Raw genomic sequence first — 14,659 nt, 5'->3', positions numbered from 1 at the left:
TTGTTGAGGCTATGGTTGCGACTGAGGTGGAGGCTTAGTCTGTTGTCGTTGTTGTTGTAGCAACTCTTCCACTTGTTATCGTAGCCAGAAAATTTCTACGGCGATGTCAATCAGCGGCGGCTGCTGTGCGCTTCGGTTGGCAGTAGAACACACTCCCCTTCTGCGAACTGGAGGGGCTTCATTGCTCTCAGGAGCGGCGTTGGAGGCATTAGTATTTGTGCGTGTAGATCTTCTGAGCGACATCTTTAACAAAGATCTAATAGTCAAGAAAGCATATTAGAACTTACCCTAATAGGCTCTAAGGAAAAACTTAATCTAAGCAAACATAACTCGGACCTATTAATTATGACTTCTCATGAAAAAAAATTATGTAAGCCTTCTTTATAATTAGGGTGTGTTTCTAAACTTAGAAAAATAAGCCATTTTTATTATTTTCCAAGTCTTTTTCTAATCATCCTATATGACTTCATTCTCAGGCTCGAAACTCATCGTTGTTCCAAAGTTAACCATATTGAGGGAGGGCTGGGATTAGTAAAATCATTCCCACTACTATGGTCCCCTAACTCCCAATATAGTACCCGGTCCACTGATTTGTATCCATCCTCACCAAACTTGGTCATTATTTATTAAATTTATTATTTATTATGATTGTCATTCAAAAATTCAAACTCATTCATGTCATTAAAAAATAACAATGATACTAATTTGGAAAAAGAAGTTTTCACTAAAAACAATCATACATGCAAAGATAATAAATAAAATAAATAACAAAAAATAAACTAATTTACAAATATTCTTAACTGAAAACATAAGGGCTAAAACGTTAACCAAACACATAATTATAACAGCTATAACATAAACACTTACATTGGCATATAGATTCGGAGCCTGAGCGTGTGTATCAAGGAGAACTTCATGCAAATGGGTCGTTGCTCTGATACCAACTGTAATGACCCAACTACTTCTAAGACCTTGGACCATTAAAATTACTAGACTTAGCTACTACTAGAAAACGTATATAAAGAATAAACATAACTTTTTAAATAACTCCAAAGTAAATATTGAAATACATAAATGGGCGGTATAGAATTCCATTTTTTTAAAATAAAACATAACTTTAAAATTAAATGAAACTGTTTACAAAACTAAATGCGGAAAATACATAAAAACGTAGTTTAAATGACTAAAATAACATCATCCACGATTCACATCCAGTCCATTCTTTCCGTTCATCCTCAACACACAAGTCAAGCCACCAAGAATCCTTCCGCCTCCATATCTAGTTTCCTGCATTACACTAAAAATAAAGGAATGAGCCTAATGCCCAGCAAGGAAAACCTACTAAAAACATACATCATAAATCATATTCATAAGACTATATCATCAACATATACTATAAAACATATATCACAATTCTAACTCATGTACATGGTCAACACTAGGGTTTGCAAGCTAAGCAACTATGAGCCTCACAATATATTGATTTGCAAGCTAAGCAACTATGAGCCACAAAATATATTGAGGTTTGCTAGCTAAGCAACTATGAGCCCTAGATAACATAAAAACATTGGGATTTACTAGCAAAGAAACTATGAGCCTTAACACATTGAGGTTTGCTAGCTAAGTAACTATGAGCCCCTAGCAACATAAAAAACATAATCATAACTGTAACGACCCAAATTTGCTAATAGGGCTTAGGGCCTTGATCAGCGTGCCTGGAGGGCAATAAATGAATTAATATGTTAATATGTGAATTTATGTGAATATGTGATAGAGATGCATGTTTAGTTGAATTAAATATGCATGTGGGCCCCGCCTGGACATTAGGGGTATGTTTGTGATTTTAGCCCGTAGAGGATATAAATGTGATAAATGCAGTATGTATGTGATTTATTTGTGCAGCACGATCCGAGACAGTCCTGGGGAGCGATTATCCAGAAAGTCACAACGAGATTGAGAATCCAACTCGGGGCGAGTTGAGGGGTAATTTGGGCATTAGTTGTTATATGGGGTTATCGGGGTATGGAAATAATTATTTGGAGATATATTTGAGGATAGAATGTCTAGGAGGGAATACTGGAGAAATTTACCATTTTGCCCTCGGGGACGTTTTGGTACCCCGAGCCTTGAGGTAACCTTATAGATTTAAGTTAAATAAAACAAAGTAAAGGAACTATTGGGAAACTTGGAGAAACCGACTTTAGACTCTACCATACTCTCTCTTTACTCTCTAAGATAAACTCAAGGGAAATAAGCTTTGGGTGGCCATTAGTCAAGAACTAAGGATTTAAAGTTGAGCTTAGGGAGACTCTAACCAGAAAATCAGGGCTTGGAGCTCGAGGAATTGAGGTTGCGAACTAGGGGAATCAACTCAGAATCAAAATTCAGTAAGGGTAAGTTCTAACTCTTAGAATTATGGTTGATTACTGTTGTTTTCTTAGGTAATGCATGTGAGTGGGATTTGATCTGTTCTAGGTTGTTTAGCTGAGTTTTGGAGCAGGTTTAAGATGGGTTTTGATGTTAAAACTGGGCTAGAATCTTTGTGATGATTATCTGGAATTGTTGGCTTGGTTTTGGATGAGATGGTTTGAAGAAAAATGCAGGAAGAGATGGAGAATTCTGGATTTGGAGGCGAGGGGTGCGGCCCTAGGAGGGGCAAGCCGCGTCCCGTGTGCGCGCACGGCCATGGGAGGCCGTGAAGTTTGATGCATGCCGCGGCACTTGGCCAAGCGCGCCGCAGCCCGTGTGTGCTTCAGTGAAGTGCTAGCCTCTTTTTCGAGGCTAGCCGTGGTGCTGGTGGGTAGGGCTGCGGCTCTTAGTGCCAATTTTTGTATTAATGTGTGTTTAGGCTTGGGAACTCAAAGGTTTAGGCTCGGGATGGATTTTATCACCTAGATTTTTGGAATTCAATGTCCTGAAGATTATAATTATGGTTCAAAGTTATTTAATGGATTAGAACTTGATGGATGAGTATTATAAATGTCTTGTGACCAGGGTTTCGGCGCTGCTCAAGCTAGGGGACTGTGCTCGGGATATCAGTGCTCAGAGAGCTCGGGACGCAGGTAAGAGAACCCCTGTTCCCATAGAGCTTGTATGAAGGGCTGAGCCCAATATGTTTGAATTGCAGGGCGTAGCCCTTTGATTGAATTTGTTAGTGTTCAGTATATGTTTATTATTCTATGCATGTAATTATGTGAATGATCGGCAAGAGCCGGGAACGGTGTAGGCCGAGGTCGGCAAGGGCCCGGAACAACAAAGGGCCAAGAATGGCGTTGGGCACGTTGAGTGCAAGGCCGAGTACGACAAGGGGCCGAGAGCAGTGTTGAGTACATGGAGTGCGAGCTGCCAGGGCAGGACCCTAAAGGATACCTGGGATATCATCACGGTGTGGACCGCAAACCCAGGGCCTGGTCAAGCTCCTGGGACAGCTTGGCCGTATGTGTTTAGCCTATTGATGGCCTATTTATATGCTATTTGTTGGTTTTTTTGCATATGTTATCTGTTTGTGGGTTTTCTTGCTGGGCTTCGGCTCACGGATGCTCTGTGGTGCAGGTAAGGGCAAGGAGAAAGTCAACCAACCTTGAGTGTAGCAAGCATGAGGCGGCATGTACATGTTTGGCCAGCCTGGCAGTCACAGCCAGTGGATTTTGGGAGATGATTGTAATTAAACCTGGATTTTATCGTTTAGCCGACTTGGTTCTATTTATATGTTGTAAATATTTCTAAACTTTATTTGGGATCCCAAGTGTTAAACTTTTATGATTTTCAATGAAAAAGAGTTATTTTCAAAGTTTCTTGCTCTGTTTATGGTTTAATCACACTTTTGCTTTAAACCTCGATTAGCGAGTGATTGCACGACTTTAAGCTCACTTAGTAGCGGCTCTAAGGTAGTAGGGCGTTACAACTTGGTATTAGAGCGAGTCAAGGTTTATGGTTTTGGAAATTGACCGAACATGTACGTTCGCTGCACTGACAAGCTCGACTCAGGGTTGGTTGGTATGATTGACTAATATGCTTGAATATGTGCTTGAATTCCCTGTTTGCCTGATTATTTCATATAGATCATGACGAATGAGTTAACATATGCATGATGTCAGGGCATGGCCCGTTGTGTGTTATATGTTATCTGTATGCTATATGAATTACTGTATGTGGTTGGCTAATGTGTTTGGGAGGTGGTTTTGGATGTTGTTATCATGCCTAATGAGTGGCATCGTTGGTTTCAGGCATATTTGTTGAGATGCCTCAACAATCATCTAGACTCTGCGGCAGTAGGGCCGAGGATGACAACCAGGGTCAGGACCCTCCACCTGCCCCACAAAATTGGCAAGAGATGTTTTCCAAGATGGAAGTGAGGTTGCAGCGAACTGAGGAAGAGCTTCGACAATTAAGGCAGCAAGCCTCACCTCAGGTCACTGGGCTGCCAGTTCAACAGGTTGCGGCGCCAGTGCCAGTTCAGTCTGTTCTGGAGAATAAGTGGGAACCTTTGTATGAGAGGTTCAGGAAACAACATCCTCCCACCTTCGAGGGTGGACCAGACCCATTGCGGGCAGAGCAGTGGATGAATATGATTTCCTCAATTCTGGATTTTATGAGAGTTCAGGGGAATGAGAGGGTAGCTTGTGCTTGCTACATGTTTAGAGAGGATGCCCGGATCTAGTGGGACGTGGCGGTTCAGAGAAGGGATGTAACAGTTATGACCTGGGAAGAGTTCAGAAACTGATTTAATGAGAAGTATTACAATGTGGCGGTTCGAGCTGCAAAGGTTGATGAGTTTATCAACCTGACTCAGAACCGGTTGTCAGTGACAGAGTATGCTTTGAAGTTTGACAGATTAGCGAAGTTTGCGCTAGATTTAGTGTCGACTGATGTGGCAAGAAGGGACAGGTTTGTGCGGGGGTTGAATGTTATGATCGCCCACGATGTGAACATTACTTTGGATCCAGAGACTACTACTTATGCTCAGGTGGTGGACAAGGCCCTTACAGCTGAGAGGGCCAAGGATCAGAGATGGAGAGAGAGCACTGTTAGGCGCGATGCCAGGAGGACAGTGCCTCCTTTTGTTGGATCCAGTCGGGGTGGTGGTTTTAGTGAGCAGAAGAGGAAGGCCCCAGATTTCTTTGTTCCTCCCAGTTCAGATAGGAGGGCACGGGCTGCTTCTACTGATCGTTAAGGTGGCAGTGACAACTGGAGGAGTTTTCTAGTGCGTCCGCGGTGCAGGTGACGACACCAGGGTGAGTGCAGGATTAGGGCCTGCTTTGTTTGTGGGAGTGCCAGTCATCTGAAGAGGGATTTCCCTCAAGATAAGAAGGAGGAGCAGAAGCAGAGTGACAGTCTTGCTCTTGCCAGGGTATTTACTTTGACCCAGACCGAGGCAGAGGCTAGCCCCTCAATTGTGACAGGTCAGATCTCTAGTGCTGGTTCTTTGTATACTGCATTGTTTGATTCAGGGGCTACCCATTCATTTGTATCTGCTAGAGTGATAAATCAGCTTTGTAGACCTAGTAGTGTGTATGCTAGGGGATTCCAGACTTTGTTGCCAACAGGAGAACTGGTAGTCTCTAGGAAATGGATTAGAGCATTGCAATTAGAGGTAGATGGTAGGGAACTATCTTTTGATTTGATTGAGTTAGAGATGGATGACTTTGATATGATTTTAGGGATGGATTGATTATCGAAGTATGGGGCAACGATTGACTGCAAGCGCCGAATGGTGACTTTTGAACCGGAAGGGGAGGTACCCTTTGTATTTGTGGGGACAGTTAGTGGACCGCAAGTACCAATGATTTTAGCATTGAATGCTAGAGACCTGATGCAGGAAGGTTGCATGGGATTTCTGGCGAGCGTTGTGGATACCACTAGGGTGGTGTCGGTTGGACCGGGTGAGACCAGACTGGTGTGTGAGTTTCCGGATTTGTTTCCGGTAGATTTGTCGGGGTTGCCGCCACAGCAGTAGATCGACTTTGTTATAGAATTGGTACCAGGAGCGGAGCCAGTATCTAGGACACCTTACAGAATGGCTCCAGCGAAGCTAAAGGAGTTGAAGATTCAGTTGCAAGAGTTACTTGATTTGGGGTTTATCAGAACGAGTTTCTTACCATGGGGTGCTCTAGTATTGTTCGTTAAGAAGGATAGATCCCTTAGGATGTGTATTGATTACAGGGAGCTAAACAAGTTAACCATTAAGAACAAGTATCCACTGCCTAGGATCGACGATTTATTCGATCAGTTACAGGGAAGAACAGTGTTTTCTAAGATAGACCTCTGATCAGGCTATCATTAGTTAAGGATTAAAGAGGAGGACATACCAAAGACCGCTTTCCGAACGAGGTATGGACACTATGAATTCCTGGTTATGTCCTTTGGATTAACCAATGCCCCAGCAGCCTTTATGGACATGATGAATAGGGTTTTTAGGGATTATCTGGATAAGTTTGTGATCGTTTTCATCGACGACATCCTAGTGTACTCTCAGTTAGAGATAGAGCATGAGCAGCATCTGCGGTTGGTTCTACAGCGGTTGAGGGAGCATAAGTTATATGCTAAGTTCAGTAAGTGTGAGTTTTGGTTGCCACAAGTTACATTTCTGGGCCATATTGTCAGTAAGGACGGGATTTTGGTTGACCCAAGTAAGATTGAGGCAGTTAGAGATTGTCCTAGACTGAGCAATGTTCCTGAAGTGAGAAGCTTTCTGGGCTTAGCGGGGTACTATCAACGGTTAGTTGAGGGGTTTTCCAGAATAGCTACGCCATTGACAGAACTGACAAAGAAGAAGATAAGGTATGTTTGGGCGGACAGATGTGAGAACAGTTTCAAGGAGTTGAAGCGGCGATTGATCACCGCGCCAGTGTTAAGCTTGCCGACAGATAATGAAAAGTTTGTGGTTTATTGTGATGCATCTAGACAGGGTTTGGGGTGCGTGCTGATGCAAGCTGGTAAGGTGATAGCCTATGCATCAAGACAATTAAAGGAATATGAGCAGAGGTATCCCACGCATGATCCGGAGTTGGCAGCGGTGGTGTTCGCACTTAAGATTTGGAGGCATTATCTTTATGGTGAGAAGTGTGAGATATACACCGACCATAAGAGCCTAAATTATTTCTTTACTCAGAAGGACCTGAATATGCGCCAGAGGCGGTGGCTAGAATTGGTTAAGGATTATGATTGCGATATCCTATACCATCCTGGGAAGGCTAATGTGGTGGCTGATGCATTGAGTCGGAAAGGCCCAGGGCGGTTGTTTAGTTTGAGGCAGATGTCTGATAAGCTAGCTAAGGAGATGACCAGAGAATGTATAGAGTTGGTGGTTGGTCAGTTGACCAACATCACTCTTCAGTCTATACTCCTTGAGAGGATCAAGGAAGCGCAAGGGAAAGATTCCAAGTTGAGAGGTCACAGAGAGAATGTCTTAGTTTGAGCGACTAAGGACTTTTCTATTTCAGAGATGGGGTTACTGAAGTACAAGAGTCGGATCTGCGTTCCGATGGATTTTAACATCCGGTGAGAGATCTTAGATGAATCGCATACCACTCCCTATTCTTTGCACCCAGGTACGACAAATATTTATCAAGATTTGAGAGTTTTGTATTGGTGGTTGGGCATGAAGAGGGATGTGGTGGATTATATGGCCAAATGGTTAACTTGTCAGCAGGTCAAGGCTGAGCACCAGAGGCCAGCAAGGTTGCTGCAGCCTCTGGGGATCCCAGAATGGAAGTGGGATGATATTACCATGGACTTCGTGGTTGGTTTACCGAGGACCGTGGGACAGCTTGACTCGGTGTGGGTGATTGTGGATAGGTACACCAAGTCCACCCACTTTCTGCCTGTTAGGACAACTTATACTGTTGAGCAGTATGCTGAATTGTACGTGAAGGAGATTGTTTGACTTCATGGGGCTCCGAGGTCGATAGTATCTGACATAGACCCCACCTTCAATTCCAAGTTTTGGGAGAGTCTGCAGAAGGCCATGGGCACACAGTTACGGTTTAGTGCCGCTTATCATCCTCAGACAGATGGACAGTCTGAGAGGACGATTCAGATATTGGAGGATATGTTGCGAGCCTGTGTGCTAGATTTTGGGGGATCGTGGAGTAAGTATCTCCCTTTGATCGAGTTCTCGTACAACAACAGTTATCAGGTGACCATCGGAGTGGCTCCGTACGAGATGATTTATGGAAGGAAGTGTAGATCACCTGTTCATTGGGATGAGACAGGTGAGAGGAGATATCTGGGTCCAGAGATGGTTCAGAGGACCAATGAGGCGATTGAGAAGATTAGAGCGTGTATGCTCACCTCCCAGAGTCGTCAGAAGACTTATTCAGACCTGAAACACAGGGGCGTGGAATTTCAGGTTGGTGATCATGTGTTCCTTAGGGTTTCACCCTTGAGGGGAGTGAAACGGTTAGGTGTTCAGGGCAAGCTGAGCCCTAGGTTTGTTGGCCCCTTCAAGATTCTGGAACGGATTGTAGAGGTAGCTTACAGACTAGCGATGCCTCCAGCTTTATCAGGGGTTCATAATGTTTTCCATTTATCCATGCTCTGGAAGTATGTGTCAGGCTCGACGCACATTCTAAGTTATGAGAATCTGGAGCTTGATCAGGATTTGTCCTATGAGGAGAAGCCGGTTAAGGTTCTTGACCAGAAAGATAAAGTCTTGCGGAGCAAGACCATCGCCTTGGTGATGGTGCTGTGGAGGAGTGACAAGGTTGAGGAGACGACGTGGGAACTTGAGTCAAAGATGAGGGAGCGGTATCCCGAGTTGTTCAAGTAATTTCGAGGATGAAATTTCTGTAAGGCAGGGATAGTTGTAACAACCCAAATTTGCTAATAGGGCTTAGGGCCTTGATTAGCGTGCTTGGAGGGCAATAAATGAATTAATATGTTAATATGTGAATTTATGTGAATATGTGATAGAGATGCATGTTTAGTTGAATTAAATACGCATGTGGGCCTCGCCTGGATATTAAGGGTATGTTTGTGATTTTAGCCCGTTGAGGGTATAAATGTGATAAATGCAGTATGTATGTGATTTATCTGTGTAGCACGATCCGAGACAGTCCTGGGGAGCGATTATCCAGAAAGTCACAACGGGGTTGAGAATCCGACTCGGGGCGAGTCGAGGGGTAATTTGGGCATTAGTCGTTATATGGGGTTATTGTGGTATGGAAATAAATATTTGGAGATATATTTGAGGTTAGAATGTCTAGGAGGGAATACTGGGGAAATTTACCATTTTTCCCTCGGGGACGTTTTGGTACCCCGAGCCTTGAGGTAACCTTATAGATTTAAGTTAAATAAAACAAAGTAAAGGAACTGTTGGGAAACTTGGAGAAACCGACTTTAGACTCTACCATACTCTCTCTTTACTCTCTAAGATAAACTCAAGGGAAATAAGCTTTGGGTGGCCATTAGTCAAGAACTAAGGATTTAAAGTTGAGCTTGGGGAGACTCTAACTAGAAAATCACGGGTTGGAGCTTGAGGAATTGAGGTTGGGAACTAGGGGAATAAACTCAGAATCAAAATTCAGTAAGGGTAAGTTCTAACTCTTAGAATTATGGTTGATTACTGTTGTTTTCTTAGGTAATGCATGTGAGTGGGATTTGATCTGTTCTAGGTTGTTTAGCTGAGTTTTCGAGCAGGTTTTAGATGGGTTTTGATGTTACAACTGGGCTAGAATCTTTGTGATGATTATCTGGAATTTTTGGCTTGGTTTTGGATGAGATGGTTTGAAGCAAAATGCAGGAAAAGATGGAGAATTCTAGGCTTGGAGGCGAGGGGCGCGGCCCTAGGAGGGGCATGCCGCGGCCCACGTGCGCGCGCGACCATGGGAGGCTGTGAAGTTTGATGCGTGCCGCGGCACTTGGCCAAGCACGTCGCGGCCCATGTGTGCTTTAGTGAAGTGCTAGCCTCTGTTTCGAGGCTAGCTGTGGCGCTCGTGGGTAGGGTCGCGACTCTTAGTGCCAGTTTGTGTATTAATGTGTGTTTAGGCTTGGGAACTCAAAGGTTTAGGCTCGGGATGGATTTTATCACCTGGATTGATGGAATTCAATGTCTCGGAGATTATAATTATGGTTCAAAGTTATTTAATGGATTAGAACTTGATGGATGAGTATTGTTAATGTGTTGTGAGCAGGGTTTCGGCGCGGCTCAAGCTAGGGGACTGTGCTCGGGATATTGGTGCTCGGAAAGCTCGGGACGCAGGTGAGAGAACCCCTATTCCCATAGAGCTTGTATGCAGGGCTGAGCCCAATATGTTTGAATTTTAGGGCGTAGCCCTTTGATTGAATTTGTTAGTGTTCAGTATATGTTTATTATCTATGAGTGAAATTATTTGAATGATCGACAAGAGCCAAGAACAGTGTAGGCCGTGGTCAACAGGGGCCGGGAATGGCTATGGGCAAGTTGATTGCAAGGCCGAGTACGGCAAGGGGCCGGGAGCAGTGTTGAGCACGTGGAGTGCGAGCTGCCAGGGCGGGACCCTAAAGGATACCTGGGATATCCTCTTGGTGTGGACCGCAAACCCAGGGCCTGGTAAAGCGCCTGGGACGGCTTGGCCGTGTGTGTTTAGCCTATTGATGGCCTGTTTATATGTTATGTGTTGGTTTTTTTACATATGTTATCTGTTTGTGGGTTTTCTTGCTAGGCTTTGGCTCACGGATGCTCTGTGGTGCAGGTAAGGGCAAGGAGAAAGTCAACCTATCTTGAGTGTTGCAAGCATGAGGCGGCGTGTACATGTTTGGCCAGCCTGGCTGTCACAGCCAGTGGATTTTGGGAGATGATTGCAATTAAACCTGGATTTTATCGTTTAGCCGACTTGGTTCTATTTATATGTTGTAAATATTTCTAAACTGTATTTGGGATCCCAAGTGTTAAACTTTTATGATTTTCAGTGAAAAAGAGTTATTTTCAAAGTTTCTAGCTCTCACTACTACAAAAAAGGATTTTTAGGACTAGCATTGCGAGTCCTAAAAATGTTTTTAGGACTCGCAGGGCGCGAGTCCTCTATTTGAGAGCCTTAAAAACTAAGGTTTTTTAGGACTCGCATTGCGAGTCCTAAAAGAATGTTTTTAGCGAGTCCTAAAAAATCTGGTTGAGTGCCTTTAATTAAGTTTTTAGGACTCGCATTGCGAGTCCTAAAAGAACATTTTTAGGACTCGCAACGTGAGTCCTAAAAAATCAGGTGCGAGTCCTAAAAAATCTGGTTGAGTACCTTTAATTAAGTTTTTAGGACTCCCATTGCGAGTCCTAAAAGAATGTAGTCCTAAAAAATCTGGTTGAGTGCTTTAAGTAATTTTTTAGGACTCGCTTTGCATGCCCTTAAAAGTATTTTTTTTTTAAAAAAAAAATTCAGCTACAATTTTCATTTTGATTTAGAAAAAATATATCCCTTTGAGTGTCCAAAATGTATTATATATGTTAGATTTCTAAAATTTCAAAAGAAAATACAACAAAATAATTTTTTTATTAATTACTCAAAAATATCATTTCAGTATTTAGTCTACTCGACTTACAAAATCATATTACATGATAGTTTATACTACAATCAAATTTTATCATCACCAAATATTAAACAAGAAATGTATACAATGTTAGGGAAATATATTTTTTATTCTAAAAACTTCAACTGTCAATGTTGTCTAGTATTGCGCCAAAGAAATGCATCTCAATATAGACCTGCACATTATAAAAAAGTTATTTAATTATAAATATATTATAATTCAAACTTATAAATAAGTAGACACACAACAATTATAAATATATATAATAAATGCGAGAATTAAACTATCATTATCATTGTAGGTATTCATATAGTCAAGGAGCAAACAATTTCTTGTTAGATAGTACTATTTCATAAAATGTTATTCATCCAGTACATAGAGATATTTCAAAACAGTAGCAAACTACACCAAAATCAGCAACAAAATAGACCATAAATCTACCATATTAATCCATTCAAAACAGTGGCAGTCATCTTTTTCATATTTCCACACAAAACTAAGTACAAAAAAATCTATAGAAAGTCAGACATCATATCCCCTAATTTACTAGCCTAGCCTTCTGTCACAATCAACACAAACATGTCAACCAAATCAAACAACACACAGGTTTTCATCCATATATCACCGCAGCACACAAAATTCTCAGAACCTACTTCACTAAGACATGCAAGTTCTCAATCTTCCGTTATCACCGCAGCACACATAATTCTCAGAACCTACTTCACTATGGATGAATATTTAAGATATTCAAACTCCTCTAACATACACATGTATAATATTAAAAAGAATAAAAATATATACCTCTTTTAATCAATAGCAAGCTTTGAAAGATGAAGAATATTGGACCGTCCTCCACTTGTTGATGGAGTACCATCTCAAAAAAAATGACTACAAAACTTATTAGTGGCAACTAATTTTATATAAACTAGTTACATATATAAACATTAAATCAACTAGTTATAAATGTATCATATGTTCTTTGATATAATTTTGTTTAACCAAACCTCTCCATTCTACATCACTCTTTATGGAATTTGGCATTAGTTCTTATCTTTTACTAGTATCTGTTTTAGCATCAATAATTTCTATGACAATTCTTGATTTTGAGGGTCTTCACAAGTTTCCCATCAATAAAAAAAAAAGCAACTCTTCATATTTTTCTAATAAAAGCAAGCAATCAAGTAGGTACAAAACAATTATTATAATAAAAGTGATGATCATATAAGATAAAAGCAATATGATGACTAGAAAAGAAACTAATAAAGGCCTAAAGTCTACACCTAGCACGTAAAAGTAAATGCCTACAATAATCACATGTTATGTTCATGTTATCTTATAGTTTTGTTTACTATTAGCATAATAATGGATCAACTATATGAATAATATAATAAAAGCAATGCTCATATAATGTAAGCAAGCAAATGTACAAAAAAATATTATAATAAAAGCAATATTCTTATAAGATAAATGCAATATAATTTATGTATTGACTAGAACATAAACAAATAATGAGCATTGACTAATAATACTAGGAATTGGGTTAAATTGTCAAATAGTTCTTGTCTTGTCATGTTTCACTTTTTCTTCCACTAGCAATTAAATAGCCCTTGTCTTTGCCAATTTTTCTTTTCACACTTTTGTTCATATACCACTAATTGTTCTACCCTTTCCAATATATTAATCCAACCTGCATAATCCCACAACACCTCTAACACACACACGCCTAACTTGCATAACCTCACCACACCATCATATATTCCAACCAATCCACTATTCACACACACCTCCATATGAACTACCCCATTGCACTTACATACATAATATATAGCCATCATACATAGTTTAACTCTTTTTTCACTGAGATATCTTTAGTCATCTTGTTAATCTTTTAGTTTAAAGATGCAGTAGTTTATTTCATAACTCAACACCAAAGGAAAAGCTTCAAAGTCAATCAATTTTTCACTCACCTGTTCCTCGCTTCTTGCTCACCTATTGCTCTTCTTGGACATCTATACAAAACAAGCCAAATCAACTATGTAGGGCTTTAGCTTGGTACAATAATGAAACTCTAGACTGGTAGCAGGTGGTGCCTAGAATTGTTGGAAAATTTCCAGAAGAAAATCAAGTGTAGAAAATTTGGTAAGGAAATGACCCAACATACTCTTCACCAAAAATAATTCAAAACATACTCTTCTCTATAGGTCTTGCTCTGTGCATTTTTCCAAGGAAAATTATTGTATATGTACATACACAAAAATCAAATACTCTACATTACCCAAAGTTCATGATATATATATATATACTATTTCTTTACGTACTACAAATACATATATATATATTTGATGACTGATTAATTTGTTGAGCCCAGAGTTATAAGAAAATCATAAACAAAGCATTCAAAGTGGCAAAAAGAAGTTATCAAAGCTTTTATTTTCACTTACCTAAAATCCATACAAACTAAAGACTTTATGTTGTCAGAAGAAAGAAACCAACACCTCTTCTTAGTTGTACGAGCAAAAACATCTCTCTGTAGATTGGAAGTTAATCAAACTAAAAATGGAAATATAAGAGCCAACAAACATATAGCAATACAAGAGGCAGACGGCTTCGGACCGTTGGTCGACAGCCCTGGGCAACGCGTATAGTGGTGAGCTCAAGGGGGTCGACGTTTCGAGGGCCGACGGTTCGATTGGGCTGGCGCGCGTACTGCTCCGACGATGGGATGATGGTCGTTCGGGCCTGGCAGAGGCAACACAGCAGTGAGAGAGAGAGAAAGAGGGCTTCGGAGAAGAGAGCTTCGGGGAAGATAGAAGGAAAAGAAGGGGAAAAAAAGGAAGATAGAGGGAAAGAGGGAAGATAGAGCTCGGGGAAGAGAGAGGGAAAAGAAGGAAGATAGAGGGAAAGAGGGAAGAGCTTCGGGGAAGATAAAGGGAAAGAGGGTTTCAGATTTTTTTTTATTTTAAAATTTTCTTATTTATTTAATTAAAAAATATATGATATCTAATATATAAATTCTTTTTAGTTAACTCAATTTCTTTTTATTTAAATTAAAAATATCTTGTGTGTGACTGAAATAAATCCCAAATGTGTATTTTGACCCTATATTTTCGAAACAATGAGATAAAGGACTTGCTTTGAGAGTCCTGAATACTCTATTAGG

At 40.8% G+C, this 14,659-nt stretch overlaps 1 long non-coding RNA gene across 4 annotated transcripts; it reads right to left on the bottom strand.

Moving 5' to 3' along the window:
* Positions 1-11,443: 11,443 nt before the first annotated feature.
* Positions 11,444-14,454, bottom strand: LOC133831133 (uncharacterized). 4 transcript variants are annotated; one of them, XR_009892407.1, is made up of 3 exons: positions 13,941-14,454; positions 12,301-13,589; positions 11,444-11,674 (listed from the first exon to the last, which is right to left on the bottom strand). It is a non-coding gene; the product is annotated as an uncharacterized LOC133831133 (long non-coding RNA). The 4 variants fall into 4 exon arrangements; XR_009892408.1 differs by having other exon boundaries at positions 12,301-13,508; XR_009892409.1 differs by having other exon boundaries at positions 12,301-14,026; positions 14,113-14,454.
* Between the last annotated feature and the right edge of the window lie 205 nt (positions 14,455-14,659).

The sequence above is a fragment of the Humulus lupulus genome, chromosome 4 (assembly GCF_963169125.1).
Source record: "Humulus lupulus chromosome 4, drHumLupu1.1, whole genome shotgun sequence".
Lineage (NCBI taxonomy): Eukaryota > Viridiplantae > Streptophyta > Magnoliopsida > Rosales > Cannabaceae > Humulus > Humulus lupulus.
The sequence above is the reverse complement of the archived record's forward strand: the minus strand, read 5'-3'. Positions and strand labels throughout refer to the sequence as shown.